Source organism: Microcebus murinus, chromosome 3, assembly GCF_040939455.1.
Source record: "Microcebus murinus isolate Inina chromosome 3, M.murinus_Inina_mat1.0, whole genome shotgun sequence".
Lineage (NCBI taxonomy): Eukaryota > Metazoa > Chordata > Mammalia > Primates > Cheirogaleidae > Microcebus > Microcebus murinus.
In genome coordinates, this window is record NC_134106.1 from 20,194,853 (window position 1) to 20,222,723 (window position 27,871).

Here is a 27,871-nt window from a genome sequence, read left to right on the forward strand (position 1 = left end):
AATTATGCTGTACGTTTCATTTGATTACACCATCATACCCTGAGTTCATACATGCCCGCTTCCAGAGGGCCGTGCTGGGCACAGGTATGCACAAACCAGAGAAACATGGTTTCCACGTTTCCAGATCGAGAGCAGTCCCCACCGCCCGGCAGAGACACTCCGACTCTTGCCAGGCCTGGCCTGCGTCACCACCACCAGAGCCCCGGCTGAGAAGCCCTCTTCCCACCAGAGCCTCCGGAGGCAGAGACGCCTTGGCGGTCTCTCCACGGGTGTGGCTGCATGTCACAGGGCCACGAATACAGCAGCCCGTGGCCACCATGTGTGCCCCTCACAGAGGAAGCGGCCCCTCCACCTCCACTGTCTCCTGAGGCCTGGCTCCGCGAGCAGGACGGCCTGGCCCACGTGCAGACCTAGTCACCCGAGATCATCTCGCAGACCCAGCAGGGCTCTGCGCCCCTTTTCCCTGGCCCACTTCGCCAGTGACAGGGCATAGTCCCCACCGTGGTCCCACAGGGTCCTGTCCCCCACCCTGTGCCCTCTGCTTTCCACGCAGCCCTAGGCAGCTCTGCACAGACCTCTTGACCTAATTTATTAAAAAGGGAAAAGGAGCTGACCCCCCAACTCCCACTTATCTCAGCAGATGCTCCTCAAATACACTGGGAGGACCAAAGTTTGTGGAAAAGAATTGGGAACAAGAAAGGCAACAGAACATGATACATGGACCTTCCCGGAAACTGGGAACTCCAAAGTGACCGAGGGGACAGGAGGGAACAGGCCCCTTGGGAGGCAAAGCGCCAGAGGAAACGCAGACGTGAGAGAGGGAAGGAAGGGGAAAGTGTGTGTGCCCCTCCACGCCGAGAACTAGAACATCCATGGCCGGATTGTAATCCTCACACACCTGTGAGGCTGGTTGTATGAGGATTCTTTGAAAGGATGAATGAAATAAAATATCCAGGTTTAGTGCAAGAAGCAGAGTTCGAAACAAAACCACAGGCCTGTGAGGTTATGTCCATTCTGCAGATGGCAAAACAGAGGCTCAGAGAGATTAAGCACCCTCCCAAGGGTACACAGAAAGGCGGTTGCAGAGACAAAGTGAGATTCCTGTTTGTCCAGCACTGTGTCTGGTGGCCCAGCGTGATGCCACGCTGACCCTTGCCTCTACCTGGGTTCAATGATGCTGACGTGCCTCGAGTCATTTTTCTAGAAATTCTTTGGAAACAGCCTTCATAATACGCTTCACGTAACACACACAGCAAGACTCATTTCTATTTCAGAGAAACAGTTGTCTCTTTTCTGTTGCTTACCAAAACTGCTGTCCCCATATTGTCCCCACCTATCTCTGCAGGCCTGCCTCTGAATGCAGAGTGGCCGGAAGGCAGCTTCACGTCAACTTCCAACATGGATTCTCAGAGGGCCATGAGACTCACCCCAGGCTGTGCAGCCAGGAGCAAACAGGCAGGATCAAGGCCTTGCAGCTCACCTTTTAGGGAAATTACTGTGATGCAGAAGCCCGGCTCGGGTCCCCAAACATCAGCATCCCCAAAACATGTGGTGCGAACTCCTGGTTAAGTTACTTCCTCCCTCAAAAATCTGCCAGTTAGGGCCCAAATGCAACTGCCTTTCTAATGCATCACACTGCGCCCCGCCTCCAGGCCTTAGGACCCAGCTGCTGCTGCAAGCCCAGCCCTGCTCCCCCTGGGGAAATCCTACCCACTCTCCAGCCCAGCTCCTACCCTGCCTCCGCGGGAAGCAGGCGCAGTTCTCTGCCAGCCTCCCCACCTTGAGTGGCATCTCCACCCACACAGCTGGCTGAGCCAGAAACCAGAGGGTCTCCCCCAACTCCCCTCAGCGCCTCCATCGCCCAGCTGTTCCACCGACTCTACTCCCTAAATGGAGCGCAGAGCTCGCCTCCTCCAGGCCCACACTGCTGCTGCCTGGATGTCTGTACCAGCCTCCCGCCCGGGCTCCCTGCCCCCAACCTCCGCTGCCCAAGTTCTCCTCCTCGATGCCCCAGAATGGTCTTTCTCAGACCTAACCCCAAGCCTGATACCCATCAGTGGACAACATCCCAGCCTTCCATGCTAGCCTGGCTCAGCCCTCTGGCCTCATCCTCGTCATTCCCTACCCGGCAGCCACACGGGGCCAGCAAGTGCCCTTGTCCACCCAGCTAACGGCCTCCTGCCCGTCTGGACAGTCCCTCCCCCTGAATTCGCTTCCTTTTCTGAGCCCCAGTAATGCCCCAGGCGCACCTGGCCAGGGCTCCTTCTGCCCCGCCAGATTCCCATCTAAGCTGCAGGCTACCTGGGGACTAGCAGCCTCTTTGATCTGTGTAGCCAGTGCCTGGCACCCAGTAGGTCTTTCCTAAATGAACAGATAAAATAAACATCATGTGTGGATCTAAAGCAAGGGACCTCTGGCAAGAAAACTTGAGTGCTGCCAGACCTGGAGCTTGGGGGCCAGCACCTTGCCCGCCGTGCCCTGGCTCTCAGCTTCCAAGCTGCTAGCAGGGTGTCGACAGGAGAAAACTCAGAGGCGACTGCCCAGCCCCACTGGGCTGCCCAGCTGAGCTTTCAGTACCAGGCAGGGCCCTCAGGCCACCACCAGTTGGGCTGGGAACCACCGGCCTAAGAGTGGATGGCAACAAGCACCACATTGTTGCTGGTAATAAAACCATTAGGAGCCATCGCTGGGTGCCAGCTGCCAGGCCGGGTTGTGGTCTAGACCCTCCCATGCCTCCAGGCCGTGTGTGGCGGAGCCAGGCTGCCAGCAGGCCCAGAACCCAGCAGAAAGGCCACTGCCTGTCTGGCCCCAAGGAGACCAGAGTGCAGGGAGGTAGAGAGGGCCAGGGAGACTCTAAAGAGATTAATAAGGGTGCACCCAAAGCCTGGCTTTACCGAGAAAGAAACGGAGGCCCAGAAAGGCCAAACTCCCTGTTGGCACTGGGTCGGACAGTGAAGGCTAAGGAGGACAGAGACATCTTTTGCTGTCTTTGCCACTCCCCTGGCCCCTGTCCCAGACTAGAGTCCACTGTGGGCTTAGGGGTCATTCTCAACCAGGCAACATGTGTAGGGTCTTACAGCTTAAGAGGGTTCATAGGGGTCGTCCTCACCCTGGAATGACCCCCAGGTGAAGAAAAGGAGCACACACCTCCTGAGCACCAAGACTCGCCAGGCACAGTTCCGGCTGTTTTCACAAAGCAGTTCATTTCATTCAGGCCACACTTGTGAGATGTGGATCCTACTCTCACCCCTGACCTGCAGAGGAAAGACCTGCAGCTCAAAGCTGTTCAGGGCCAGCAGCAGCTAAGTACTAGCAGGGCTGAGACGCTAATCCAGGTCCACCCAATTCCCAAGTTCCTTCATTGCCCTACACGTCTGTTCCCCACCAGCCTGGGACGAGGGAGCCAGTTCGCAGCAGGACCACTCCGTGTTGCAGGTCCTTTTATGTCTTTTCCTGCCTTATTCCAAGGGACAGGGACAAAGAAGTGCACAGACCTTTTCTTATATTGTGTTTAACAGGGTTAGCTTTAGGGGGCAAAGGACTCTCCAAGAGGCACCCATGGGCTGGGGTGGGGAGGGAAACATGGAAGAGGGAGGTGGGCGCTGTTGCCAAGCAACCAGCCCTGAACCTCCTAGGGTAGCAAAATGACTGCAGGGAGAGGAATTTGTATCTGCCTCTCCCTCCCCTCCTCACCCCATCACCAGGGTCACCACCACCTGCACAGGGGCCCCTAAATCAGAGTTGGACACAATGTGAGCCCACATGCCAGACAAGTTCCCCATGCATCCCTTCCACCCCTGCTGGGGGCTTTGTCCTCCTTTAATGTGGCTTCCCAAGGTGCTCTTGCCATGCCCCGGCTGGGCCCCAGTTATACCTCCAGTTTCTGGGAAACCACTTGGGCCACTACAGTCCAGCTGACTGATGCTTTTTGGGAAGATGCTCAGTGATTTGTTTTCCATCCTGGGTCAGAACTGAGTTTCAAGTCACCAGCCTATAAAGCTAAACTTATTTTCTGCTCTCACCAAATCACTACCAGCCCAGGCCTTTGCTCATAGACCTGTGTCTACAGTATTTCTCTCCGCAACCTTTCCAGAGAAGACAAGTACCTGAGTAACCTTACCCTTTGCTGTCAGTCTCTAAGCCAGTTTCTTATCCATTACAATATATAATCCATCTCTCAGCTTTAAGGCGTCTTAATTTTTTTCATATTCTTATCCACAAGCTTTAAAAAGATGTGGTTTTATTTTTGTTGTTGTCATTAAGAAAGTAACACATGGGCTGGGCGCAGTGGCTCACGCCTGTAATCTTAGCTCTCTGGGAGGCCGAGGCGGGCGGATCATTTGAGCTCAGGAGTTCGAAACCAGCCTAAGCAAAATCGAGACCCCGTCTCTATTATAAATAGAAACAAATTAATTGGCCAACTAATATATATGGAAAAAAATTAGCCGGGCATGGTGGCACATGCCTGTAGTCCCAGCTACTTGGGAGGCTGAGGCAGAAGGATTGCTTGAGCCCAGGAGTTTGAGGTTGCTGTGAGCCAGGGTGACACCACGGCACTCACTCTAGCCTGGGCAACAAAGTGAGACTCTGTCTCAAAAAAAAAAAAAAAAAAAAGTAACACATGTCCACTTACACATTTTTTTCAAAGAGTACATAAGAGTATAAAACAAAAAGACAAAATCTTTGTTGACAGGTTGATGCGTATGCTTCCAGAATGACTTTTTCCATGCATGTGCAAGCCCACAAATGTGTATATTTGTATATATTTTAAAGAATTTTACAAAAATGAAATTACATTACGCACATTTTTGGGGGGAGGGTAATACAACATTACCTCCTGGACATCTAACACATCAGAACAGATGTGTATAATATCTCATTTCAAAGGCTTTTAGGAAACCTAAATAGATTCTTCTTTACCTATAAATTTATCCTTTCAGAATCTGTAAAATTAATCACATAGGACTTCCAGAAGCCTCCTCCCAAATGGGTTCTGCTTGCTGAGGTGTGAGGATCCCACCGGCCTGGCATGGGCCCAGGCACCCTCGCTGTGCCTCCCAGGCTCCTCTGGGGGACCAAGAGGGAGGCTCACTCCAAGGGCATCCTGCCTTCCTGGCATTCCCCATGACACAGCCCACATTCAACCAACAGCTTAGTAAGCCACAAATCTAACCCCACGTAATCTCCTCTCTAAGCATCTTTTTACCTTTTCAAGTAGGGATCGCTGGAACTCATGACCTAGCTGATCTATTAGGTCTAGAACACTTTTTGCAACCCCCACACCCCCCATTTATATAGCAAGACGAGCACTAGACTGGGAGCCAGAGCCCAAGTTGCAGCTTTCCCGTTATTGGCTGTCAGGGATGGCCCTTCACCCCTCTGTGCACCCAGATGGGGCAGCTAATCACAGAATTAAAAATGACCTTGACATTTGAAACAGAAGCAGAGCGGGAAGATCAACAGGGATGATGGTGAGCAGGGCTGTGACCGCAGGAAAGAGAATGTAGGAACCTGGTCATATATCTAATGAGGCTGGGAAGCCAGGGGACAGAGAGGACCACAGAAGGACAGGAATGGGCAACGCAGAGCTACACGGAAAAAAAAAATCCAGTCTATGCTGGGCTTTAGCTAGGAAAGCCCCAGGCGTCCGCACCTCCCCACCCCCCACCACGCACAGTCACTGTCCTCCAGACGGGCGGGTGGCCTATGATGTGATTAGCAAGAGAGATTTGGCCTGGTGGGCCCTGCCCATTGGCTGTCCTTGCCAGGAGCTGCCAGGCACCTGTACCCACACTCGGGGGCACCAGGCCACCTGCCAGGGCACTTCCCCTCAGAGTTGGCAGCTCGTTTCTGGGTTCTTCCAAGTGTAGGGCAGGGAGGGCGGAGGGCAGGGCAGAGTCAGGGCTACAGAGGCAGGAACCAGCATTTCTGCCCCCATTTCCCTGGTGCTGGCAGTCCCTAGCTGGGGTGCCTCCCTGGGGGTGTGGGGGGAGGGGCGGGTAGGCAAGGGGGGACATGGAGACCTCTGGGATTCCAGAAAAGGGATCCCTCTCCCTGTCCCCCATCCACACTATGATTGCCATGGTCACTGGCATGGAGACCAGACCTTATCCTGGCGTCCCCCTTAATTGCCACAACCCCCTGGGGCTGGTGTAATTTAAATCCTGCTCTGTTTGTCTCCAGGTCTGAGCTCTTAAGCTCTAGTCTACGGTATATAAAGAATCAAGATCCTACACCAAATGAGCTCGTTTGGCCGCTTCCTTTCCTCCCTTATGTCCCTCTGCCTCTGCCCCCAACAGCCACCACAGTCAGGGCAGTTTGGAGTGAGTCTCCCTGGGCCTCCTGGCAGCGACTGGAGCAAGAGACCCTCTCCCCAAGCCCTCGTGGGGCCTCTGCCTGGCCACTAGCACCAGCCAGGCCCCGGCTGCCTCCCGAGCTCCACAGCTGTCCCGGATGAAGCCCTTCCAGATGGCTGGTCTCCTCTCCTCAGCCTGGAAGCCCCTTTTCTGAGCGCTGAGTCCCCCTCAAGTGCCATCTCCTCCAGGAAGCCTTCCTGATCCCTCAGCTGGCTGTGACCTCACTCTCCTCTGAGCACTTTATTTCTCCCTCCCCTCAACCCTGGTCTCACTCTGGCCTCAAAGCCAGCCCAGGGCCTTGCTCACAGGAAATGCTCAGCAACTCTCTGGAAAATGGAAGCGAACATGGCGGGGAAATGCCACTGCACTCCAGAGAATGAGCAAAAGGAGCTGGAACTGCAGCGGGAGGATTCGAGGAAGATGCACAAACAACCTGTTGACAACGTGAGGCGTTCAACTCCAGAACAGATTGCTAAGTGGTGCTGAGGAGCCTCCCACCCCCAGAGATTTTGAATCAGAATCAGCACTTTCCTCATCTGACCAAGATTCTGCAGGAGAGGCGGGCGGGTGGACAAGACTCCCCAGAGCACTTGCTGCAGCGCCAGTCCACGTGAGCCGCCCCGCGACAGAGACACAGAGTGCTTCCGCTCTAAGCAGTGACGCACAGCATCTCAGTCCACCTTCACAGCAGCCTGCAAGGTGGACTCTACTCTTACTCCCATGTCACAGGCGAGGAAACTGAGGCTCAAAGAAATGAAGTTAGTTGCCCAAGATCCTGCAGCTGGGAAGTGTCAGGACGCAGCTCCTTCTGCGTCCAGAGCCCTCACTTATGCTGCCTTGAAACTGGCCCATGTTGACGCGAGCCCTACCTAGTCACACATGGTGGCTACACGTACATCACATGCACATGCAAATACCACAGACACACGTGCACCGAAGCCCGTCCTGCCCACACCGCCGAGTGGAGGCCAGCTCAGACACAGATACAAATCTCAGGTTGACACTTCACGGATCTCAGATTTGGTCACGTTTTTAGGGAAGAAGAGTGAATGACTACTCACTATTAATGACTAGAAATGACTGAAAATGAGTCCTCAAAATGTAAGTGGAAAGGAGTCTCTGGCTCCTTTAGTTGACTATTAAAGCCCTGCTCAGAGGCAGGTGAGGTCCCGCTGGGCTCTGGTATCCAGTAATACAAAAACGCAGGTAGAAGCAGCTCCCCAAGGGCCGGGCCCTGCCCTAACTGCTAGAGGCCAGAGACACACTCAGCTCTCAATGGGACATGAGGTGGGGGATGTGGGCACCAAGTCGGGGACCCCAGGTCAGCAAGCTGGAGACAGCAGAAAGTGCCAAGGGAGAATGGCATGTGACAGGCGCACAACTGGCCCTTCAGGTCTCAGGCTCTGGGTAGCACAGCCAGCACTGGGGAAGAACTGGGGCTGGCCCCTCTCAGCCCCCTACCCAGTTCCTGCCTGACATTCTAAGGCTTGGATTCTAATGGTGACATTTCAGGCCCAAGGATGGCAAGAGGGTGGCCTGTTTTTAACTCATCCATTAGAGAGGTGGCAAGGCTACTCTCAGAGTCCCCTTCTTACCTGGTTCCCAAAAAAAGAAACCTCAGGGGTGTCTGGCCTCTTGCTGGGAGAGAACCTGGGTCTCTCAGGGAGGTTCGAGCCTAAAGAACTGGCCCCTAAGTAGGCAACGGGCACTGGGAGAGCAGCAGCAAGCAGGACAGAGTCTAGCCACTGAAGCTGCCTCTAGGGATAGGGAAGCGGTGAATGAGCTTCCCTCATTCAGCAGACACCCAATGGAGGCCTGTCGGGGTGCCCAGCAGAGACTCAGAGGGAGCCCAGGCAAGGTCCCTGTTGCCTGGGTAGACTGGCACACAGCAGACGGCAAGAGCCAGGGAAAGAGCTGTAGCATGGGGCCACCTGGGTTCCCTGGAGTGCAGGCCTGGCTCCACTTCCGCTGGTGACCCTAGGCAAGGATTTTAGTGCTTGTCCTGTCTTCGTTGCTGGCTTTTTGAGAGGATAATTGGCAGAGATGGGCATGAAAGTGATAGTAAAATATCCATAAGGGACTGAGGGGCTTACTGTGAATTGGACACAGAAACTCAGAAATTACCCACACACACAGATTTACACACAAACCTACACACACGAGTGAAGGCTTAATGGAGGCTGTACTTTCACACCCTCTGCAGAGCCAGACCTCACCAACCTGCCTCCTGCAGGGCCCCCACCCTCATACCACCTCTTCCGTCCAACGACCATCCCCCTGGGAGGCCCCGCTCTCGCTCATACCTCCTCTCCTTAGAAGCCTGCCCTGATTACCCCTATGTGGTGAAAAACAGACCACCCTGCCCCCATCCCCAGTCTGAAATTCCACCACCGGAATCAGAGCCATAGAATGTTAAAGTTGGAATGGACCTTCCGGCTCTAGTCCAACCCCCACCCCACAGAGGAATCCTGTCGGCAGACACCCTGACAGATGGCCACTGGCGTCCTCTCCTAGGCGTCTCCAGGCTTGGGAGGGCAGCCCTTGCACTGTGGATCAGTCATTTCTTGAGTCTAGAAGGAATTCACCTTTCCCAGGGTCAGTCTCCTGCTGACGGCACTGGTGCCCAGGTGGGGTAACAGCCTTGGTCAGCCTCAACGGGGAGCTGCTTATTTGATGGGCGGCTGCAGACAAGCTCCAAGGAGCCCAGCGACAGGGTGGACGGGGTGCCAGGGCTCAGAGCAGGAGTGGAGCCCAGGAGGCAAGGCAGGCAGGTGCCAGAGCACTGCACAAGTCGGCCTGGGTACCCGCATGGATGTGGCACGTGTACACACATGCACAGACACTTTGACAGAGTCGCCTGTCACACAGCCCAACCAGGGCCTCAGTGGAACCTGGAGGCAGAGGGCACCATCTTGCCCCAGAAACCCAGCAGGAACTCCTCACAGCTCAACTCTCCAAAGTCGGGCAGCTCGGAAAAGCGCCTGGAGATGGCCCCCACCAGCAGAGGGGACAGTCCAAAGAGGGTCCACTCCACTGACAGCTGGGTTGCCCAAATCCCACAGGCTAGTCCTAACACCCCAGCAACAGGCAAGGAGACTAGCAACCCTGGCTGCAGCTGTCACATCTGCCTGGGAGGGAGGAGGCACACTGGAGCAGCACCTGATCCCAGGATCCCTTCGCAGCTCGCCTGCCCAGGAGGCGGTTCAGCCGCTGGCAGCCTAGGGTGAAACATGAAGACTGCACAGTCCCCCAGGGATGCTGATGGCAGTCTCTGGGCACAGCAGTGAGGGCCAAGCTGGGTCACAGGGCAGAGGGCGCTTCTCCCGAAGGCTGGTGTGAGAGGGGGGAGTTATGTGGCTCAGGGGCCCCAGCCCTTCCTCTGCCCCGGCCTGCCGCAGGCCAGAGCTGCCCAGCTGGGTGCAAGACGCCATCTTGGGTCAAGGTGCAGCCACAGGGGGCTCCCTTCAGGAGCCAGAGGGGAGAGCCCCCGAGAACCAGCGGGCCCCTACTCTCTACCAGATCGCCAACACCTCCTCAACGGGCCTTGCAGCAGAGAGAGAGGTTGGAAGGACTGAGGGGGCAGAGAGGGGGAGAAACAGCAAGGGGGGGGAGGAAGAAGAGGGGGTGCCCCCAAGAAGGGAGGCTCCAGGAAAGCGAAACGCAGTTTGGCAGGCCGAGGGCGGCGGGCCCCAGCGAAGAGGGGCTGGGGGAGGCCGGGGGCGGGCCCCTGGACCCGCGCCAGCTCGGTCCGCGCCGAAGGGGAGGGAGGGCAGGGCGACCTGGGGGAGGGGAGCTGGGATGAGGGCGGGACACGGACCGCGGCCGCCTGCGGCTCCGAAGCTCGGGGGCTCCCGGGGTGCTGGGACGTGGGGATGAAGACCCCATCCGCAGCCTCGGCGAGGCCTCGTCCTTCACTGTGCAGATGCGAAGCTTTCAAGGACACGTCTGCACCGGCCCGGCGGGGGTGCGTGTGCGTGAGTGTGTCCGCGTGCGTGGGAGTGTGCGTGGGGGGGCTGCTGCAGGGGGCGACCCCGGGCGTCCCCACCCGCGCCGCTCCCAACTCAGGCCCCGCTTCTCCCACCTCCGCGTTTTCCGGCCCCCGCGGCCAGGGGACGGTATCCCAGCCCGCCCCCGCCCCGCCCCCACATTGCGGCGCAGCCACCACTGCCGCCCCGGCTCCCACGGCCCACTGCGGGGACAGGGAGGAGTCAGGCACGACGACCCCCCCTGCGCCTCCTGGCCCTCAGCGAGGAGGTGTGCCCCCCCAAGTGGGCACTCTCCCAACCCCGCCGCCCCTCCCAGATCCGCTGGCGCCCCGCACCCCCAGCCACAGGTGGCCGGAGGATCGCTGCGCTGCGCTCCCCGGCCGGGCCCCGCGATCACCCCTCGGCCCGCCCCCGGGGGCCTCCCGGGTCCCCCGCCCCGCGGGGCCGAGGAGGGCCGGGAGCCGGGGGGAGGGGCGGGGGGCCGGGTCGTGCCAGGCTGCCATTTTCTGCCGCCGCCGCGGAGCCTGCGCGGGGCCCGGCCCCCGCCCCCTCCCCCGCTCCCTGCGGGCCGCGGCGGGGGCCGTTTATTCTGGGTCGGGGTCCGCGCCCTCCAGCGCCCTGGCCGCGGCCCGCAGGCAGGGACACTGGGCGGGGGCAGAGCCCGGAAGGCGGGGGCGGCCAGGCCCGGGCCCCTGCGGCAGCGCAGAGCCGGGCACCGCGGCTGAGGCCGGCGGTGGAGAGGGCCCCCCGCGGCATTGTATAGACTTGAACTTGAGCCCGGAGCCGGGCGGGGGCGGGGAGGGGGGTCCGCGCCGGGAGCGGGCGGGACGGGAGGGGGCGCCTGCCGAGCCCGCGGGGACATAAACAAACCCTCAAATCCCCCGCGCCGCCCCGGCCAGCCCGGCCCGCCGTCCCCGCCCGCAGCCCTGGCCCCGCAGGCGCCCGGCGCCGAGTTGCAGGGGTCCAGGAGCGTGCCCCGAGCCGGGTACTGCCCGCCGCGGTGCCCCCCGCCCAGCCTCCCCTCGTCCCCGCCCGCCTCCGGGCCGGCCTCCCGGGCCGCCAGCAGCGGCGCTCATTACCGTGTGGCCGGTCGGGTCGGGCCGGCCCGGCTGCGCGCCCTGGTGCCGCGGCGCCGCGTCCCGGCTCGTCCTCTGCTCTCGCCGCCGCCGCCGCCCGCGCGCCCTCCCTCCCGGCCCGCCTGCCTGCCTCGCTCGCTCGCTCCCTCCCTCCGCTCGCTGTCGCGCTCCCTCTCTCCGCCTCCTCCGCCGGGTCCCCCCCTCCCACCCCTTCTCTCCGCCTTCCTCCTTCCCTCCCTCCGGCCGCCCGCGGGCCCAGGCCTCCGCCCGCCGCTCGCCCCCCGCGGCCGCGCTGGCCCGGGCCCCGGCGCTGCGGAGCGGGCCGGGAGGCAGCGCCGACTGGGGGGCCCCGGGGCGCCGCGGCGGGAGCGACCTGGACGCGCGGCCGGTCCTAGCGCCCTCAGCCCGACTTCGCGGCCCCTGCGGCCCCGCCGGGGGTCCCCGCACGCTCCGAGACGGAGGGCCAGACCCCGCAGCGCCCCGACCGTGCACCGCGCCCGGGCACCTCGCCTCGGCCACGCTCCTGGCCACTTCGGCCCCTCGGGTCCGAGCCGAGCCCGGGCCCTTGCTGCAGCCCTCCCCCGCGGGGCGCCCCACTACCTGGCGCTCCCTCCGCGCTGGGTCCCCGCATCCAGCACTGGCCGCAGGGACAGCGGCCCCTCCTCTCCCCTGGCCGGTGTCAAGTGCCTCCCCCCGCAGCTCGCGGAGCCCCCGGCGGCCTTCGCCCTGCAGTTCTCTCGACCTCCACCAGAGTCCACTGCACTCTGCCTGCCTCAGCACTGGGGCTGGGGACAGCAGCGCCGCAACCCCCAGCCAGGTGCCACCGCGGAGTGGAGACCAGCCGGCTCAACAGGGCCAAGATCGGAGCGCCAGGCTCCTCCTGGCTGTCCCGGAGGCTCCAGAACCTCTATGAGATGAGCCGCCTTGAAGGGAGTGAGCTCCCCGTACCTTGAGGTGTCCAAGTAGAGTTGGGTGCCCTCAGTTGGGCACTGGAAGATGACTTCATAGGGTGGGAGGTTGAACTAAATGACATTGAAGTTCTCTTCCAGCTGTAAGATTCTGTGCATACCTACACTCCGCCCTCACCTCTTCACTGTGGGGGTTGTTCTCATTCCCTACCTAGCACGAGGCTCCAGGGTTCTGACTTTGGGCATGGCTGTCTAATTCCACCAGCGCAGCCACCCTCGGCTCGTCACCCTCCTCCAACAACTACCTCCAGGACTTGGGGCTGGGCCCTCTGACCCCCAGCCTCCTCGCCTGGCTCCCTATTCTGACCATCACCCCAACAGCCACATTCCACCCAGCCCTCCAGCTGTGTCGCAGTGCCCTGATCCCTGCCCCCACCCTGCAGGACATGGTGAGCCTCCTGCCCAGGTGCCTGCCCTCCCACTTGTGGGCAGGGGCTACTGGAGATGGCACCCAGGCCTTTGCTGCTGACGCTGGTCCTACTTTTCCCTTCTCATGCAGCATCCCCTACCCCTAGCAACTCCACCCCTTTGAGGGTCACAGGTACAGAGTTACCTAGTGCTTTGGGACCCAGAGCTGACTTTCATCCAAGAGGGAAGGTTCTCCCTCAAATGCGTCCAGGTCCTTCAGTCTCCCCTGCCCCACCCACCCCTAAGCCTAAAGGTGTGAGACCACTATCCAGGCAATTGTCCTGGCCTTTTTCAATGTCTTGCTCACTCAAGTGGCCACCCAATGCTACTGACGAGAGGCCCTGCTATCCATATCTCCACCTGGCCAGTTCCAGAGACTCTCGATGCTCTGTGAGGACAAGGACCGCGTCCATCATCTCTGTAGTCTGGCACTTGGCACATAGTGTGTTCTGCATAGACCTTGGTTGAGTTCATATGTGACCACAGGCGCCTAACCTCTTTGCTTTCCACATCAAGATGGCCATCCAAAAACAGCTTGGTGGAGGGGGAGACCATTTTTAGAAAGATGACTGTCTACCTCTACCTTCAACAAGAGCTTACGTAACACTGCCCCCAAATAGCAGCAGCTGCTTACTGAGTGTCTGCCATGTGCCGGGCACCAGACATGGCGCTCTTCCCTCGTCTTCACCAGCCTTGTGAGGAGCTTTATACCATCCTCACGCTACAGATGAAGAAACTGAGACTTAGGAAAAGCCACACAGTTAGGAAGTGGCAGAGCCAGGATTCAAAACCAGGTTTCACCTGACTCTGAAATCACCACGCCACTCCTTAAAAACATTGTAGCTGCTCTTAACAAGCTGAAATTCTCAGGGCCAAGATGGGCAAATGTAAATTTCTGTTGAATAGGGCTATTTATGATGACGTCATTGGGAGCCTCTGAAGTGTGTGACCTTGGGTATCTGTGTTACTGAGGTCAAGAGCCCCAAGGTGGCCATGTTAGGGGGTTTGTATCCAGTAAAAAGCAACCATGTGGCTGCAGAGTTGGTTCCTGGCCCTAATGGCTTTGGTCCCAAAAGGAGGTGTATCAGTGCTGGCTAACCCTTGTCACCGCACATCCTGCTGGGTCCAGCTCTGATTGGTTTAGCCTTTGGACTCCTACACATGCTCACTTGTGTTCACCCTACTGTGAACTGGCCTGGCCAGAGTCTTGGTTGATCTTAGATAATCTAGGCTGTGGGGCAGAATCAGTCAGGATAGGCTAGGTTATCCTGAGGTAACAAACAACCCCAAATCTCAGTGACTTAAAACCACAAAGTTTCTATGGAAAACAGTATGATGGTTCCTCAAAAAGATTAAACATAGAATTACTGTATAACCCAGCAATTCCACTTCTGGGTATAGATCCAAAAGACTTGAAAGCAGAGATTCAAATATTTGTACCAATATTTATAGCAACATTATTCACAATAGTCAAAAGGTAGAGAAAACCCAGATGTTCATCAACTGAGGAACAGGTAAGTAAAATGTCGTATATACCTAGAATATTACTCAGCCTTAAAAGGAAAGAAATTCTGACACCTGCTGCAACATGCATAAACCTTGAAGACATTATGTTACGTGAAATAAGCCAGGCACGAAAGGACAAATATTGCAGCGTTCCACTTACACGAGGCAGCTAGAGTTGTTAAACTCAGAGACAGAAGTGATGGTGAGTGCCAGGAGCTAGGAGCGGGGCATGGGGAGTTAGTGTTTAATGGGGGCAGAGTCTCAGTCTGGGAAGATGAGAACATTCTGGAGATGGACAGTGGAGGTGCTTGTACTTACACTGCTGAACTATATGTGTAAAAATGGTTAAAACGGTAAATTTTGGCCGGGTGCGGTGGCTCACGCCTGTAATCCTAGCACTCTGGGAGGCCGAGGCGGGCAGATTACTTGAGGTCAGGAGTTCGAAACCAGCCTGAGCAAGAGAGAGACTCCGTCTCAACTATAAATAGAAAGAAATTAATTGGCCAACTAATATATATATATACAAAAAATTAGCTGGGCATGGTGGTGCATGCCTGTAGTCCCAGCTACTCGGGAAACTGAGGCAGGAGGATCGCTTGAGCCCAGGAGATTGAGGTTGCTGTGAGCTAGGCTGATGCCACGGCACTCACTCTAGTCTGGGCAACAAAGCAAAACTCTGTCTCAAAAAAAAAAAAGAAAAACGGTAAATATTATGTATATTTTGCCACAATACAAAAATATAGCATAGTCAACTGTACATTAAATTTATTAAATAGACTAGCAAAGAACCACATGTGACATCTTGCTTATGTCACAGGTCTCTCACAGGTCCGCAGATAGGTAGAGATAGGGGCTGTGCTCATTGAACAATCAGGGACCCTGGCCAACAGAAGAGCCACCATCTTGAGGAGGGCTCTGTAGGATGTCCCATTGACAGTAGGCATTTGTCACTACAGGCAGTCGTACAGTTCCACTCACCTACAAGGATCCAGGAAGCAAGTGCTACCATGGGCCTGAGCAGGGCAAACCAGCACAGTCAGCACCAGTGCCTGCCACGGAGCCCTTCCACCCCCTGCAGCGGCGGCCACACGTTCCTCTAACATCCTCTACCCAGGACTCCAGTGGGAGACTCAGCTCCCACCCTCCTGACTCAGATGGGAGAAGAGTGGCAGGCAGGCCCTTGGCCCCAACTCCCTGACACACCTTGTGTCCTCACCATCAGTCCTCATCTCAAACCATTGCATCTTCGCCCTAGTGGGTGACCTTCCTTCCTCTTCCCTGACTTCCAGACCTAGCTCACCTACCACCCTGCTCGAGTCATTCAGCCCCATGATGACTCGCCACCTCAGTCATCTCAGTATCCCCTCTGTGTCGCACCTACCAGAGAACTACATCCTGGACCCCGTCAACACAGGTTCTTCATCTGTTACACGTGCTGATACTTGCACCTACCTTCCGGGCAAGGTTGCCATGTTAGTCAAGACTCTCCATTGCTATGTCAGAATCCCAGCCTAAACTGGCTTAAACGAAGGGCTTCAACTGTTTAGAGTGTACACAGTTGGGAGTCCAGGGGTGGGGATTCAGGAATAGGTAAATCCAGAAGCTCACATGGTTCAGATGCCAGCTCCAGGGTGCACTCGCTTGCACAGTCCTGTCTCTCGCTCTCTGTCTCTCTCTCTCTCCTCGTGTGCTTCCCACTACGTCGGCATCTTTCCTTCCTACTTTAAACAAATTCCACAAAGCCTTGGAAGACAGCAACCAGCAATCTCAGATTCACATTCTCCCAGCTTAGACTCCCAGTGGAAGACTATCATTCTCTCTGCCTTCAGTAAGTCCCCTAATGCCCCAGGACATGAGGCTCCAAGTCCTTTAACAATCCCCCACCGGACTCTCAATAGTCTCAAGGTCTGAGACACACAATTGCCCGGTTTTTGGTTTTTATTTTAATTTTCTTCAATGTCATCCTCACTCAAGGAGCTATCTCTAACATAAAATCCCAAGGATTACTTCAGTTGTTCTGGCTTTGGTCACAAGCCCTTCCTGAACCAAGTCTAAGGCCAGTGGGACAGCACGGATTGCCTGCCCACCCCCATAAGTGGGTGCAACAGGTGGCATCGGGGTGGACAGATCCAGCAAGCATCCTGTGGCGTAGGCAGGGCTGTTCCCCAATGCAAGGGATGCTGGGCAAACATGCTACATGCCACCCACTGGCTGCCCGGCATCCACGTGTACCTTTCCGGCCCCAGAGTTGGTGTTTGCACATCATGACTGTATAAATGCCATGGAATTGTTTACTTTAAAGTGGTTAATTTGTTGTTAAATGGATGTCATCTCACTAAACAGATTTTGTTAAAAATGCTCCTGCTAATATAAAGAACCCACTCCATCCACAACTAAAAATGCATTTACTCTCCTTCCCCTCCAAAAAAGATAATCCAAGTCCTGGCCAGCTCTAAGATCAGGATCTCTGAGCAATATGCGTTCCTCTCCATGAGGTCTCAATGAGGGTTCTTTATTATCCTGTACCCTGTGGTTAAACTGTAAAGTCAACCATCCCAAAACACCAAATATATGATGGTGGAGAGAAATAGATTATCCACAGTGAAGACTGACTTTGGAAGAGGGGAGAAGGGGAAGAGAAGAGCGCACAGGGTTGCCAGGCCATGGCCTGCATGACACCCTGCTAGTAAGGTCGCCAGGGCTCCCATCTTGACAGTGGAGCCAGTCCTGGTCTGACTTTCTGGGCCACTCTCCCTGGGTCATTGTCCTTCATGGCTGCAGCTGAGGAGCTAAAGGGAAGAAGTCCCCTTTGGGGAGGACCAGCTTCCTATTGGCATGGTCACATCTCCCTGGAGATTACTCCAGAGGCTGAGCAGTCTCTGAGTCTTGGGAATGCAGTGTCACCTCCTTATGGCCTCAGCCAGCTGCTAGTTTGTTTCCTGGAAATGCCAGGGACTAGTAACTAGCCCTCCGAAGACCCAAAGCTGCATGCCTACAGTCACTACAAGCATTGAAACAGAGTGGATATGAAAGTGCTTCGTAACCTATAAAAAACCATTACCCTCAATCACAGAGAAAATCATAAAGACTCAAGTTCATTCTATATGGTTTTACATGTGCCAATCCACAGTCCTTTTATTCAATTATTTTTATCCTCTGATTGAATTTCTTATAGCAACTTCCATAAATGTTCTCCCATTCCTAGATGCTGATTCAGCGCCTTCCCCAAGCAGATACCTCAGCTATATATATATATATATATATATATATATATATATATATATTCCCTTGTTCTGTCCCTGAGAGCACCTAGAAGCCATGAAAGCTCCATAGCAATGAGCACACCTAGAGCTCAGATCTTGGTTTCTAAATACCATTCTTTACTGAAAGGAACTGGACCTTCCGGGAGAAATGGCAGATTCCAGAGTTGAGACAAGCAAGGAACAAGCTGAGTCCAGAGCGTGTCACATGGGAAAGGAAGGAAGTGCTCAAAGAAGGATGGGACACAGAAGGGGCTCCCACAGTGAAATATGGGACAATTTGAGCACCAAAATAAGCGATGATTCTAACAGATTATAAGCCACAGAGTTCACACTGACAGAAATAATGAATAAATAGCAAGCTTCGTGAGGAACGAGATACTTACATAGTCTCAAAGTACCTTCCACAAAATACTTGTTAATTACAAAAGGGAAAAGGGTGACTTTACCACGGAAAAGCCTGGGACGCATCACTTTAGTGAAGTGACCAAAATCAAAGTGAATGTCTTCAGTAATGGGCCAAATCCAAATGGTGAGCCACCTAACAGGATGCAGTGAGAACGACGTAGCATCATTTCTGCGATGTTCCTGCCAAAGATGTGTACCTGAATCCGATCCTGAGGAGATGTCAGACGAGCCCAAAGTGAAGGATATTCTACAAATTAACCAGCTTGCATTTTTCAGAAGTGACAAGGTCACGAAAGTCAAAGAAAGATTGAGGAACAGTTTCATATAGATGGGAACTAAAGACATATGAAAACTAAATGTGTGCTTCTGGACCAGATCTTTTTGCTATAAAGGTCATTATTAGAACAACTGGAGAAACCTGAATGGGGTTGGAAGATAAGGTGGTAGCGACATGTCAATGCTACTTTCCTGAGTTTGATGTTTGTGCTGTAATTATGAAAAACAATGTTCTTGTAAGAAATATATAGTAAAGTTTTGTGGGGAGCAATTGGGTTTCATGTTGACAACTTATTCACAAGTGGTCAGAAAAAAATAAGTACTTTGTACCATATTTACAACTTTTCTGTAAATTTGAGATTTTTTCTTTTCTTTTCTTTTTTTTTTTTTTGAGACAAGATCTTGCTTTGTCGCCCTGGCTAGAGTGCAGTGGTGTCATCATAGTTCACTACAACCTCAAACTCCTGGGCTCAAGTGATCTTCCTGCCTCACCCTCTTGAGTAGCTGGGACTACAGGCTCGTGCCACCACACCTAGCTAATTTTTCTATTTTTTGTAGAGATGGAATCTTACTCTTGTTCAGACTGGTCTTGAACTCCTGGCCTCAAGTGATCCTCCCGCCTTGGTCTCCCAAAGTGCTAGAACTACAGGAATGAGCCACTGTGCCTGGCCTGAGATTGTTTTAAATTAAAAAAATATATATATATATTTTTTGAGACAGAGTCTCACTCTGTTGCCTGGGCTAGAGTGCCGTGGCATCAGCCTAGCTCACAGCAACCTCAAAATCCTGGGCTCAAGCAATCCTCTGCCTCAGCCTCCTGAGTAGCTGGGACTAGAGGCATGTGCCATCATGCCTGTCTAATTTTTTCTATATACTTTTAGTTGACCAATTAATTTCTATTTTTAGTAGAGATGGGGTCTCACTCTTGCTTAGGCTGGTCCCAAACTCCTGACCTTGAGCGATCCTCCTGCCTCGGCCTCCCAGAGTGCTAGGATTACAGGCGTGAGCCATCTCGCCCGGCCTGTTAAAAATTAACATTTTTAACAATTACTCCCAGGGATTAGAGCATTTTGCCTTCAAGAATATATATGAGAGAGCCTGGACAGTTGAGTATGTTGTCCAACTCTTGAACTTTTACACATGTAATAGGTGAGCAGTCTCTCCATGTATGTTTTCTTTTGCATTTCTCTTATTATGAGGAGGTTGAACATATCTTCTCATATGTTTAAGGACCATTAGCATTTATAAACTGAGCACTACCAGTTTATATCTTTTGATAATTTATCTGTCAGGTTGTGGTCTTTTCTCCTCTTGATTTTTATGACCTCTTTATAAATTAAGGAGGCTCTCCCTTTTACTGGCGTAAGGCAACAATTATTTTTGTATCCTGCACTGTGTGCCTAGCATTGTGCCAAGGAGCCTGATGAGATGCTCTTTGCCTATGAGGGGTTTACACGAATTCCAGGCCAGTGTTAGCAGTTAATTATGAGCTAAATTGTGGAACTCAAACAAAAGTGATCTTGGCTGGAATGAAAGTATTCCTGAAAAAAATGGATCTGAGCTGGGTCCAAGGAGAGTTGGTTTTGGCAGGCGAGGGCATCCGGGCTCTCGCAGCAATACAGCAAGAGCATGAACGCGGACGCCTGTGGTCACTGCCCCTGATTCTCTCTACCTCTACCCTTGGCGCCCACCTCAGGCTTGGTTATCCTGCGTTAAAGAACCTCCCTAACTCTGCACCCTCCCTTCATCTATGTCCCCCACTTCCCTCGCCTCCAGAGGGAAGAGAGGAAGGAGCTGCCACCTACTGAACCCTTATTTAATCTGCGCCAAGCAGCTGTCTTGGGGGAGCATGGTGAGAAATCCCACCGCCCACCCAGCTTTCTGGGGGGCGCATGATTTCAGGGTGAAAGATCAGAAACCCCTGGCTGTGTTCCTACTTTTTAGATACAAACATTTCAGTGGGTAAAAAACAGTGATGGTTTTTTTTAAATTCATATTCTTTTGTTCGGTAATATATTCCCTAAGTTATAAGTTGAGTTCCATATAACTCAATAAATGTCATTTTTTAAATTTTAACTTATTTTGAGATCATTTTAGATTCTCACGCAGTTGTAAGAAACACAACAAAGAGATCCCAGGTACCCTTTTCCCAGTTTCCCCCAAAGGTAACATCTCGAGACCCTTCAGTGTGCTGTCACAGCCAAGGTATTGACATCGACCCGGACATTTCCATCACCCTGGGGTTCCTCGTGTTGCCTTTATAGCCACCCTTTGGCTGCCCCACCCTTAATCCTGGGCAGCTACTAATCTTTTCTCCTTTTCTATAATGTTGCCATTTCAGTAATGTTATATAAGTGGAATCATACTTATGTAACCTTTGGATTGGCTTTTTTCATTCAGCATAATTCTCTGGAGATCCAACCAGGTCGTCGTATGAATCAATAGTTCATCCCTTTTGGTTGCTGAGTTGTATTCCATGCATGCATGTGCTACCGTGTAACCATTTACCTGTTGAAGGACATCTGAGGTGTTTCCAGTTTTCAACGACAGCTTAGAAAGCCGAAGTCAACCAGTGAACCAGCTGCCGCAGGGCACACGGGCAGAACTGGCATTTGCCAGAGTCATGTGGGGGTCCGTGTGGGACGGAGGCCGGGCGGGTTCAGTGGGATATGTGGAGACTTGAGAGTCACCGATAATCTGATGCCTTGCAAGTCGTGTTTAAGGAGGGGAATCTGAGTTGGAGGGAGGCCAGGGGACATGTGCCCCGCTCTGGCACGGGGTTGGGGAAGCTGTCAGCCACCTTTCAAAGGGAACATCTGTTGCTTACTGAAAACAGATGATCAGTATGAACTGATTTGGGTTGGTGTCGAAGCATCCAGATAAAATATATATTCAGGGGCCAGAGGAGAAATGGGACTGAATGCAGATGAGCTGGTGGAATTGGGGAAGTAACTTTGGAAACATGGAATTGACGTGACACGTACTCATGACTGGATTGGGCTCTCAGGAGTACGGAGAGAGTTGACGGGATAGACCACAACTTGGGGTGGAAAAAGATGATGACAAAGGAGAGGGAAGGAGGCTCAGGGAGGGAAGGGGGAACCAGAGGAGTGAATGCAGGACAAGAACAAAGAGACTCAGCATTACTGAAGCGCCGGAGTTGAGAGAAAGGAGTGTATTTGTCATCTCTTGCTGCATAACATGTTAGCCCAAATCTTAGAGGCTTCAACAACATTTATTGTCTCGCAGTTTTTGTGTGTCAGGAACCTGTGTGTGCCTTAGCGGGTGTCCCCCGGCATAGGCCACGGGGACCTGGGGGTTGGGCCTCTGGCCCAGGGAGTGGCAGAGAGGGCATGTCTTAGGTTCTGGGGTGTCTGCTGGCTCTGCCAGGACTAACTTGGGTGCCCAAGAAGGAAGTCCTCTCTTTGGGCCCCAAGACCACCCACAGTGGCGTTGGCGAGGTGGCTCCCTGCAGCTCCTGGATCCCTGACTCAGGTGACTCTGGATTCCCTGCCGTCCTAGCAGCCAGCTCTGAGCAAAGACTTGCTCTGTCCGTTCCCCAGCTTGACCAGGAAAATCACATTGGAGTTTCCAGAGTGGGTTACTTCCTCACCCGCCAGGGAGAGGACTGGGCCTGCAATGGCCTATAATTCTCTGGCACTAATCAAACTCGACCCTCTTTCCCTCCTCAGGGGATTTTGCTGGCGTACCTCTGTCTTTCTGTCCGACACCCACCAACTCTCCTTCCTGGCATTTTCTGGCCACAGACAAGAGAGGGGCAGGGCCACATGGGTAGAAAAGAGGTTAGAGGGATATTCTCCTTTGTGTAAAATTAGTATCTGACATTCACAGGATACATAAATATATTTTTTAAACCAGATTTCTTGAGCCTGTGTGAGGAGGCTGCTGTCCTTGTCAGAAATTCAATATGGTATGTGGCACACAGTAGGTGCCCAATAAAATAAAACTCTTCTGTTGCACACTCCTCTCTCCCACTTTCCTATATGCGAGTACCTGGACTTCCCAAAGCAAAGGGGCCTGCAGGAGGCAGATACCCACCTGCCCTGCTGCCACCCCAGCCTGTATGGGCCCCTCCGCCAAGAACAAACCCATTCTGCAGGGAAGGGCAGGTAGCATCCGAGGGACTGTCCTGAGGGGCTACTGAATGACTTGAGGGGAAAATCCACCTTGAGCCAAGCAAAAGTCTTCAATGTTGGCCAGGTGCGGTGGCTCAGACCTGTAATCCCAGCACTTTGGGAGGCTAAGGTGGGAGGATTGCTTGAGGCCAGGAGTTTGAGATCAGCCTGGACAATATAGTGGGACCCCATCTCTACAAAAAATAAGAAAAATTAGCTGCGGGAGGATCACTTGAGTCCAGGAGTTCAAGGCTGCAGTGAGCTCTGACTGTACCACTGCACTCTAGGCAAGGTGACAGAGTGAGACTGTCTCAAAAAAAAAAAAAAAAAGTCTTCAGTGTCTTGGCGGGGGGCTGCTCCCCAGCTCTCCTTTTAAATCAGGAGCAAGGAGCATGACATGAAAGATGATTATTTTAGTTCTGTGCCCTGACCTGGGGAGGGAGAGATGGCTGAAGCCCTCCAGTCAGGCCTACTGGTGGCAGGGGGAGCTGAAGACCCCTTGGCTGTCACTTATGAAGTTTGGGTCCCTCCAGGAATCTCTGGGCCACTAGCTGGGTGGTGGGGACAGCACCTGCAGCCCCTGCCCCACTGACTGGGGACCAGAAAAAAGGTGCCACCTCCCCGTCCCAGGCATCCACCTTGCTTAATGGGAGTTGGACCTAAAGAGTTGCACTTGAGCAACTAAAACCAGTATTGTGACACTTTTCTGAGCCATTTTTCCCCATCAAATCCATTGTTTAGGTCAAGTGGGGATAATTTACAACAGGAATCAGGTGAAAGTTGTGGGGAAAGTCACTTGAGTAAGCAGATTAACACGCGTTGTTGATAGCTCCTCAGCGGCTCCGCGGTCTGCGGGGTGCCGGGGCAGAGGCAGCGTCTCCACCAGCCGCAAAGGCGGGGCTTAGGACCCGCTCAGCAGGCGCCGCACTTGCGCGCCTCCGCCTCCAGGTGGCGCTGGCGGGGGCGGAGCTCGACTTTGCAGTCCACGGGAGGGCGGGGCCTCAGAAATGCTGACTTCTGATTGGCTGGGCTCAGTCTCACTTTCTTTTCACGTTCCTAGCTGGTCTCAAGGAGGGAACCTGGTCACTGTGCCTGAGCTACGCTGAGGAAGTGTGTGTGTGTGTGTGTGTGTGTGTGTGTGTGTGTGTGTGTGTGTGTGTCTGTATGTGTGTGTGACGGAGGGGGCGGGGAGGGTTGGCTTACTTGACACAGAAAGAGAACATTTGTGGCACGTCCCCTGGGTGTGTTCACTCCTCAAGGACAATCCTAATTTCATGTTTTTTTCTTTTTAATAAAGGCAATTTGCTAAGTGTATAATTAATTGAGTTTTCCATTTTTTATTCCTTGATAAGACACCTCATAACTTACACACCAGGGACAATCCTTGGCGGGACCTATTTATAATAAATACATCGTTTATTTATAAGGGAGCTAAGGTCTAGGTCTCTAGGACCTACAGACCTCCCCTTTTCATTTTTTTCTTAGTCTTTGAATGTGGTATCAGTATTACTAATATAATCGCACTGGTGGGGTTTCTTATTTGCACGTCTGACAACTGTTTGTTAAGCTTCCACTATCTGGAAGGCGTTGGGTGGGGTTTATTGGAGTCAATAAGGAGCGAAATAGACGAGCTGGCCCTTGAGGAGCTCACAGACAAGTGGGAGAGACAGAGGTGACAGTGAGCGGAATATTTAAGAACTCTGTTGTGGGCACTGACGTGGCTGGTGCCGGGAGTTTGCAGGAAGTGTCGCCTTGAGTGCAGCAGTGGCACAGCTGCTACAAAGAGCACAATACTGACATTAATTGATCTCGTTGCAGAAGACTGGGAGGGTCCCTTGTGAGGGTGGGGAGGCCTGGAGGAGGCTAAGGGGAAGGGGGTTGGTGCTGAGAGGTGCCCTGGGGCAGCTGGAGTAGGGAGGAAAGCACTGGAGAGTGTGGAACTTCCAGAATATTTTTTTCTTGCCCCAGATTGAAAGCCTTCTCTGCGATTAGATGTGTTAGGGGGACCGAAAACTTTGTCACTGGAGAAGGTGGCTAAAGGACTGGCAAAATAAACACACACCCGAATGTGGAAACAAAGGCCTGGCGCCCAGAGCGCAGGTGCGGACTGCAGAGGGAAGAAGGGGAAAGGGGGCAGGAAGGTGTCTGAGGCTGGATTAGCTGCTTTGACAGTCTGGCCATGGTGGGACATGACCCAGAAGGTCATCACTGCTAGGGCAAAAATGTTTGTTCTGAACTGGAGACCTACCAGAGAAATTTCCTACCAAGTAAAATTGTATGTTTTCTTTTTGTTCACCTTAAAATGTTGCCAGTTCCTGGATAGTGGGGGCAGAGATGGAGAACACTGGGAAGCCCCCCCCCGCCACGGCCCTCCCCATGACTCACTTCAAATCTTCACTGGACTCTTTTCCCCAGAGCTTTCTCTCTGACATCACACAATTGTTTATTGTCCACCTTCCACACTAGAATGTCAGCTTCCTGAGGGCGGCACGGTGCTTTGTTCTTTGTTTTCCCAGGGCCTAGAATATGGCTGGCACATAGTAGGTGTAGGCTCAGGAAATATTCCCTGTTGAGCTGTAGAGAGACCGCCCTCTGTCTAAGTGTAGCATGCCCAGAGCCCAGTTTCTCTGGTAAAGGATAAATTGTTCTGAGAGGACTCTCCTTAGTGCAGGGCAAACTAGCCCCTTTCCCCTGGGAGAAGGTTGGTATAAGACCTCGGTATTCCAGAGGCTTGAAAACACCACCTCACTCACTGAGGAGGCACCCAGTTCCAAGGGAGGGGTCTGCGTACACTTGGTGGTGAGCATGAGGTGAGCATGAGGTGGCCCTTTCCATCCTGTTTGGGTCCTTACCTGGTACTCCAGGCTCAGCCTCCCCCACTCCCCCTGAAATGGTTATTCCTGTTATTTGAAGGCTGTAGTCAGGGCAGAGATTTGGCTGAGTGCTCTAGACACAACTTTGTGACCTCTGAAGGTGGCCCTTCACATGTCTGCACAGGGGAGACAAATGAGCGCTGCAAGCCTGAGCGTATTTGCCAGCCCTGGGACTCCACCAGGTGACTCTCAGCCACTTGGCACTGGGCATGGGGGCTCAGCCCTGGCAGCACCAGCTTCCCACATTCCCATCACTGCCAGGAAGAGTCCAGGAGTACAGCGAGGCCCCACGTGGCTTGACCTGTGGTGCTCAGCCGTGGTATAGACACTCGTGTCAGAGGAAGGAAAGTAAGGGTTATTTATCATTTGCTATGCACCCAGACCTGCTCCAGGTGTCTTACATGTTTTAATACAATCCTTAAAACAGCTATATAGGCTGGGCACGGTGGCTCACGCCTATAATCCTAGCACTCTGGGAGGCCGAGGCGGGAGGATTGCTTGAGGTCAGGAGTCTGAAACCAGCCTGAGCAAGAGCGAGACCCCCATCTCTACTAAAAATAGAAAGAAATTAATTGGCCAACTAAAAATATATATAGGAAAAGTTAGCTGGGCATGGTGGTGTATGCCTGTAGTCCCAGCTACTCGAGAGGCTGAGGCAGGAGGATACCTTGAGCCCAGGAGTTTGAGGTTGCTCTGAGCTAGGCTGACACCATGGCATTCTAGACGAGGCAGCAGAGTGGGACTCTGCCTCAAAACAAGACAAAACAAAACAACAACAACAACAAAAACAGCTATATAGGTTGGAATGATCTTCATTTTATGGACTCAGAAAATAAGGCTGTGACCTGAGGTCATAGTCTAGAAAGGAACAGCTTCAGGACTCAAATGCAGGCGTGCCTGCCCCCCAGAGGCCATGTTTTTCCACTGAAGCCCAGGGCTGTCCTGCATACAAGGGCAGGGGGCCCAAGGAAGGCCTTCCTAGGAGCAGGACCCCTGCCAGGCAAAAGAGAGAGAGAGAGAGAGAGAGAGAGAGAGAGAGAGAGAGAGAGAGAGAGAGAGAGAGAGAGAGAGAGAGAGAAAATATATATATAAACAACTCCAGAGAAGAAGGCTGGTCTTGGTGAGGACACTTCGGAGCAAAGATAGTGGCAGAAGGAGGGTGCTTACCAAGGGCCTGCATGGTGCAGGCTCACCAGAAGAGGAAAGAAAGAATAAAAGGATAAATCAAGGCATGAGGTGGCAGATCTAGGCTAGGTCTGGCAAGGTCGTGGGGGGAGCCCGAGGCAGCTGAAGGTGCCTCAACAGGACTGGATGACCAAAGTTGGAACAAGGGCAGGAGTCACACAGGCAAATGCCCCCAGGAGCTGGGCATGTGAGCTGAAGGGTGGTGTGCAGACAAGGCTGAGGCAGAGTCGAGTAGGACTCAAGATCTGAGAGCTGGAGCAGGGGCAGCAGGACCCTGTGTTTTCCAGGCAGCTGGGTGGGCAGAACTCGCCTGGTGGCCACAGGACCCGACTCCTGCCTCAGCCCTGTTCTTCCTTGCTGTGTGATCTTACCACCCCCTTTTAGCCTGAGTTTTTTCTATAGATAGACACCCTCTACATCATCTTAAACCATATATACCACACTAAAAAGCAGTCTTTTACCCATCTGTTAGGACCAGTCTACATAATCATTAGGTTTTAAGTTTCATTTCTGGGCCAGTGCACCCTCTGGGTCACTATACATTAGCCATTTGCTCTCTCAGAACTGGTGCCCACTGTGTGCCCAGCACTCTGTCTTCTAGTTCCTTTTCCCAGGTTTCAAGCTGGTGGGGGTGTCAAGGAAGGTTTACATCTCGTGTGGGTGTCCCCAAGTAGGAAGAAATATCCTCAGTGGTCTGTCACAGGATGAAAAATTGCTTCCTGTGGGCCATGGTGATAGAACTGTCTCCCCCCTTCCCAAGAAGTGCCTCCAGGCAGGAGCGGGCTCTCACTGAGCCCTGAGATGAAGGCCCAGCTCCTCTGCACGAGAACCCTGGGCTGGGGTGGGGTGGGTGGGGTTTAATTCAGGAGGACAGACAATGGTAGATGGCTTTTTTCTTTTTTTAAAGCAATGAACTAGTATTATTATTTGTAAACTTAGTTCAGACACAATCTTTTCATGAGTGCTGATTAATGGGCAGAAATTTAATTATCTACATTATACCTGTCTATAATAAATCATTTGCCCTTTAGGTATCTGTCTATAAGCATTCATTTTAGTCACCAGGGGGCTTGGAGAGCATAGTATTACATGTTGTGAAGAGACCTGAAGAAGGACGTCAGCATCCCTGCCCTCCAGGAGTTGACAGCCAGTTCAGGAAGACTAGAGGAGCAGAGTTTAAAAGCTCTGAGGTTCAGGTGTTGATGAATGGAGACGTGAATCATGAAGGAGAGACTGGGCTGGGTGGATGCTAACTTCCAGTGACCACACTTAAGGGTCTCCTCTCCTCCTTTTCCTTGTTGTTTCTCTAAAACTACCTCTCCTTTCCTGCTTACAGCCCTGGGCCATCTTGGACAGTCCTCGGTGGGCCCACCATCACTAAGGGGTGTCCCAATGTCGTGTCTGCCAGGAACATCATCACTTGGCAATTACCT

At 53.5% G+C, this 27,871-nt stretch overlaps 1 protein-coding gene across 3 annotated transcripts in view; it reads right to left on the reverse strand.

The window, feature by feature from the left end:
- DNMT3A (DNA methyltransferase 3 alpha) overlaps positions 1-12,180 on the reverse strand; it is a 102,636-nt gene extending 90,456 nt beyond the window's left edge. For 2 of the 3 annotated variants that reach the window (XM_012788126.3, XM_076000598.1), the window contains exon 1: positions 11,422-11,559. The gene's annotated coding sequence lies outside the window, so the exon portion shown is untranslated. Of the gene's footprint in view, positions 1-11,421; positions 11,560-12,018 lie in introns of those variants that run through there. The other variant, XM_012788128.3, reaches the window with a different exon arrangement.
- Between the last annotated feature and the right edge of the window lie 15,691 nt (positions 12,181-27,871).